The sequence below is a fragment of the Rutidosis leptorrhynchoides genome, chromosome 1, assembly GCF_046630445.1.
Source record: "Rutidosis leptorrhynchoides isolate AG116_Rl617_1_P2 chromosome 1, CSIRO_AGI_Rlap_v1, whole genome shotgun sequence".
NCBI classification, from domain to species: Eukaryota; Viridiplantae; Streptophyta; class Magnoliopsida; order Asterales; family Asteraceae; genus Rutidosis; species Rutidosis leptorrhynchoides.
In genome coordinates, this window is record NC_092333.1 from 564,748,604 (window position 1) to 564,755,489 (window position 6,886).

Genomic DNA, 6,886 nt, shown 5'->3' on the forward strand with positions numbered 1-6,886 from the left:
TCTATACCTAGAACAGACGGGGATGTCAAGCCCTATGGATACATATATAACTACTCGCGCCCACCAGTTCTTATAACCGGCAGTTACTAGTTACCAAAGCTAAGGGATTTTCGGTTCAAACTCAGTGTAGAATTTAGTATGTACTTGTATCCATTGCGTTTAAAATAAAGTGCATGTATTCTCAGCCCAAAAATATATATTTCAAAAGCATTTAAAAAGGTAGCAAATGAAACTCACCTTAGCAGCACATAAGGTCATTCACCGAAATGTGACCGAAACTCGGAATGCAAAATAACCATAGATCTCAACCTAGAGAACATATGTTGGTCAATACATGTCTAACAATCTAGGTCAGGTCATAGTGTATCACAATCCTAATGCTCGGGAACGACATGCAAAAGTTAACAAAAGTCATCTCAAAAGTCAATCTGACCCAATATGATCTTTAAATCTATACATGTTTATTATATTAACATAGTATAAGTCTTGATAATTGAACGAATTTGTAGTTTATCAAACTCAAAATATTATTTATTTCAGGAGTTATATTATATTTGAATTATCATGGCAATCAAAAATGTTTTATTATTTCACATAGTTTTCCAATACTTGTAAAATCAGATTATAGTGTTTATAAAGCTTTAAAACATGATAAGACAGTCAACTTTGACAATTGTTCAACAAAACGAGACGTGTCTTATATAAGAATTCATTTACTCGACTAGTAGTATCCAAAAATCCAATTTATTAATCTTATAAACAAGTTGTTTAAATATTAATTTACAGTTTCCAACACAATTTCAATTAATGTCAAACATAATTCAGTTGACCATATCTTTTAATCCGTTCATTGAAATCACGCGATTTCTAAATGAAAAGTTATTAATTTTTCGCCAGCTTTCCAATAACATGCATATCATATACCTTATATCAGTAGTATATGTATTAAATTCGTGATTCATCATAAAACTATCTAACGACGAAATTTAGCATACAAGCATGTATAAACATATATACTCGAGCACTAGACAAGGATACACTATTAATATATAAAAGATAACATATGAATGCTCACGTATCAATATTGTGATTCAATATTGCAGGAAAGTATGTAGACGCAACGGAGATGATAAACGCTAGGTTGACCTTTGACTCATGATCATAACCCCCAAGCAATACCCATAACCTCCATAGTTATAACCCATAATTTCCTTAGCTTTAACCCGTTTTGAAAAACACTCGAACATCAACCTGTCATAGTATTTTATGTATATACTAATAATAATAATACTACTAATGATAATAATAAGATTAATAATAATAATATTAATCTTAATAATAATAATAATAATAATAATAATAATAATAATAATAATAATAATAATAATAATAATAATAATAATAATAATAAATATAAATAAATAATATACGGAGTAATGTGAGATAGAGAGATTGAAAGTTTTGTGAATTCATCGAACCAGAATTCGTTCGATATATATAGAATAAATATAATAATATAATAATATAAATATAATATAATAATAATATAGAATCAAACGTGACAATTAACATTCAATAATATCTGCTGACAGTTTTCACGCACCGGTATTTCGTACTCTATTGCTAATAATTCACGGGTAAAAGTATAAATAAAAAATATTCCACTTTTTATAATTGAATACATATATTTATTTTGGTCTTAAGCTTTATAAAACTAGTTGTAAAAAGGTTCATTTATTTATAAAATTACTATATTCGTTCGATGTAGAGTGTACGTACTAGTCTGTTGATCATTCTGTGCCGCCGTGAATTATTGAATTCGTTTAATTCAAACGAATTAACGAATTTTAAAAATTTTAAAAGTCGTATTTATTTAATACTTCAGGGGTATTTTATGTAACTTATAATTAATAATTTCTATCATGTCGCTTTCATGTGAATAGTAAATTAATTAATTTCGTTTCTTTTACTATTCATATGAATAGTAAATGAATTAATTTCGATTCAACTATTTAAGTTACACTGTTGTACGTTGTGCTTTACAACTTGTACATCTTTGAATTAACTTCGTGTCTTCTTAAAAACTAAAAAAAAATACATCATAAAAATAAAACGATTATATACGTAAACTTTTTAATTCAAAACTGCATCATTCAAAAGTAAATTTTTATCATTTCATATATAAATATTATTCGCATGTTTCTGTATATATATATATATATATATATATATATATATATATATATATATATATATATATATATATATATATATATATATATATATATATATAATATATATATACACACACACACACACAATTATATAATTATCATAAGTTACAACGTTCGTGAATCGTCGGACAAACAAGGTGGGCAACCGTTATATAAAACGCATTTTCAAAAGTTTTAAAACTTGTCAAAATGCATTGCTTATCATGACGAAAATATTAAATCATATAGAGAATTGGTTTAAATAATTCGAAATTTTTCGGGTCATCATATCTCGTTTCGAACAATATTTGGAACAAACCGCCTACGACAGTTTGCCAAAGGATAGATCTCGAAAAAATACACGATTTAAAAAAAAAACGTGACTAAATCGGAGCAACGAGTCAAAAGATACAATAGATCTATCATTTTGGTCAAAGACACAAAACACCAAGCACAACGAACCGTCGATGGTGTTTGGTGCGTGGTGCGAATTTGTGAGGAAAAATGTCTTTTTATGATTCTAGATGTCCTCGAATGGCAAGCACGTTCATAAAGTCTTTCTCGTTCGACCGTTTTAGGGTGATCTCGAGAATTTTCGCACAATCCAAAACCCAAGGTTATGCGCCGCCAAATGGTACTCCATCTGGCGGCGCATATTAATGATTTAAAAAGCGTGTTTAATGAAGTGACATTAGATTCAAAATTATGTGCGTTATACATAATTACATTGCGAGTTAAATAATAGGCCTTAAACTATATATACCATGCTAAGTCATGCATACAAAAAGGAATAATAAGATATAAATTGAAAACGTTCAAAGTGAACATTAAAAATGAGTAAACTGTGTTTTTCGGCATCCTGAGGACCTCGAGTGGCAAGAGACTTTCCGAGAGTGTTGATGTTAGGGTCGTTTTAGGGTGATCTCGAGAATTTCAGCACAATCTGAAACCAAAGGTTATGCGCCGCCAAATGGTACTCCATTTGGCGGCGCGTATTAGTGATTTAAAATGCGTATTTAATGAAGTGACACTAGATTCAAAATTATATGCGTTATACATAATTATGCTTTATACATAATTACATTGTGAGTGAAATAATAGGCCTTAAAACAATATGTACCATGCTAAGTCATGCATACACAAAAGGAATAATATGAAAGAAATTTGAAACGGTCAAAAATAGAAAAAAGGCAAAATTGAAGGCTTTCGAGGTCTCGTTTCGAAAAATATATGGGACAAACCGCCTACGGCAGTTTGTCAACGGTTAAATCTCGAAAAATACAAATTTGAAAAAAAACGGAGACTAAATCGGAGCTACGAGCCAAAAGATACGATAGATCTATCATTTTGGCCAAACACACAAAACACCAAGCACCATGAACCGTCGATGGTGTTTGATGCCTGGTGCGAATTTGCGAGGAAAAATGTCTTTTTCGGAATCAAGATGACCTCGAATGGCAAGCACGTTCATAGAGTCTTGCTCGTTCGAGTGTTTTAGGGTGATCTCGTGAATTTCAGTACAATCTTAAACCGAAGGTTATGCGCCGCCAAATGGTACTCCATCTGGCGGCGCATATTAATGATTTAAAAGCTTGTTTAATGAAGTGACATTAGATTCAAAATTATGTGCGTTATACATAATAACATTTCGAGTGAAATAATAGGCCTTAAAACTATATATGCCATGCTAAGTTATGCATACAAAAAGGAATAATACGATATAAATAGAAAACTTTCAAAGAGAACATTAAAAATAAGTAAAATGTTTCTTTTCGGCATCCTGAGGGCCTCGAATGGCAAGAAACTTTCCGAGAGTCTTGATATTAGGGTCGTTTTAGGGTGATCTCAAGAATTTAAGCACAATTTGAAACCAAAGGTTATGCGCCGCCAAATGGTACTCCATTTGGCGGGGCGTGTTAGTGATTTAAAATGCGTATTTAATGAAGTGACACTAGATTCAAAATTATATGCGTTATACAAAATTACATTGTGAGTGAAATAATAGGCCTTAAAACAATATGTACCATGCTAAGTCATGCATACACAAAAGGAATAATATGAAAGAAATTCAAAACGTTCAAAAACAGAAGGAAAAAAAGGCAAAATTGAAGGCTTTCGAGGTCTCGCTTCGGAAAATATTTGGGAAAAACTGCCTACGGGAGTTTGCCAACGGATAGATCTCGAAAAAGTACACAATTTAAAAAAACGGTGACTAAATCAGAGCTACGAGTCAAAAGATACGATAGATCTATCATTTTGGCCAAAGACACAAAACACCAGGCACAACGAACCATCGGTGGTGTTTGGTGCATGGTGCGAATTTGCGAGGAAAAATGTCTTTTTATTAATCTAGATGACCTCGAATGGAAAGCACGTTAATAGAGTCTTGCTCGTTCGACCGTTTTAGGGTAATCTCGAGAATTTCCGCACAATCTATAACACAAGGTTATGCGCCGCCAAATGGTACTCCATCTGGCGGCGCATATTAATGATTTAAAAAGCGTGTTTAATGAAGTGATATTAGATTCAAAATTATGTGCGTTATACATAATTAAATTGCAAGTAAAATAATAGGCCTTAAAACTATATATACCATGCTAATTCATGCATACAAAAAGGAATAATACGATATAAATTGAAAACGTTCAAAGTGAACATTAAAAATAAGTAAACTGTCTTTTTCGGCATCCTAAGGACCTCGAATGGCAAGAGACTTTTTGAAAGTCTTGACGTTAGGGTCATTTTAGGGTGATCTCAAGAATTTCAGCACAATCTAAAACTAAAGGTTATGCGTCGCTAAATGGTACTCCATTTGGCGGCGCGTATTAGTGATTTAAAATGCGTATTTAATGAAGAGATACTAGATTCAAAATTATATGCGTTATACATAATTACATTGTGAGTGAAATAATAGGCCTTAAAACAATATGTACCATGCTAAGTCATGCATACACAAAAGGAATAATATGAAAGAAATTCAAAACGGTCAAAAATAGAAAAAAGGCAAAATTGAAGGCTTTCGAGGTTCCATTTCAAAAAATACTTGGGACAAACCGCCCACAGCAGTTTGCCAACGGATAGATCTCGAAAAAATACACGATTTGAAAAAACGGTGACTAAATCGGAGCTACGATTCAAAAGATAAGATAGATCTATCATTTTGGCCAAAGACACAAAACACCAAGCACAACGAACCGTCGGTGGTGTTTGGTGCGTGTTGCGAATTTGCTAGGAAAAATATCTTTTTATGTATCTAGATGACCTCAAATGGCAAGCACGTTCATAGAGTCTTTCTCATTTGACCGTTTTAGGGTGATCTCGAGAATTTCTGCACAATCCGAAACCCAAGGTTATGCGCCGCCAAATGGTACTCCATATGGCGGCGCATATTACTGATTTAAAAAACGTGTTTAATGAAGTGACATTAGATTCAAAATTATGTACGTTATACATAATGACATTGCGAGTGAAATAATAGGCCTTAAAACTATATATACCATGCTAACTCATGCATACAAAAAGGAATAATACGATATAATTTAAAAACGTTCAAAGAGAACATTAAAAATAAGTAAACTATCTTTTTTCGGCATCCTGAGGACCTCGAATGGCAAGAAACTTTCCGAGAGTCTTGATGTTAGGTTCGTTTTAGGGTGATCTCGAGAATTTCAGCCCAATCTGAAACCAAAAGTTATGCGCCGCCAAATGGTACTCCATTTGGCGGCGCGTATTAGTGATTTAAAATGCGTATTTAAAGAAGTGACACTAGATTCAAAATTATATGTGTTATACATAATTACATTGTGAGTGAAATAATATGCCTTAAAACAATATGTACCATGCTAAGTCATGCATACACAAAAGGAATGATATGAAAGAAATTCAAAACGGTCACAAGTAGAAAAAGGGGAAATTGAAGGCTTTCGAAGTCTCGTTTCGAAAAATATTTGCGACAAACCGCCTACGGCAGTTTGTGAACGGATAGATCTCGAAAAAATACACGATTTGAAAAAAAGGTGACTAGATCGGAGCTACGAGTGAAAAGATACGATAGATCTATCATTTTGGCCAAACACACAAAACACCAAGAACAACGAACCGTCGGTGGTGTTTGTTGTGTGGTGCGAATTTGCGAGGAAAAATGTCTTTTTCGAAATCTAGATGACCTCGAATGGAAAGCACGTTCATAGAGTCTTGCTCGTTGGACCATTTTAGGGTGATCTCGAGAATTTTCGCACAATCTGAAACCCAAGGTTATGCGCCGCCAAATGGTACTCCATCTGGCGGCGCATATTAATGATTTAAAAAGCGTGTTGAATGAAGTGACATTAGATTCAAAATTATGTGCGTTATACATAATTACATTGCGAGTGAAATAATAGGCCTCAAAACTATATATACCATGCTAAGTCATGCATACAAAAAGGAATAATAAAATATAAATTGAAAACGTTCAAAGTGAACATTAAAAATGAGTAAACTTTCTTTTTTCGGCATCCTGAGGACCTCGAATGGTAAGAGACTTTCCGAGAGTGTTGATGTTAGGTTCGTTTGAGGGTGATCTTGATAATTTCAGCATATTCTGAAACCAAAGGTTATGCGCCGCCAAATGGTACTGCATTTGGCGGCGCGTTTTAGTGATTCAAAATGCGTATTTAATGAAGTGACAGTAG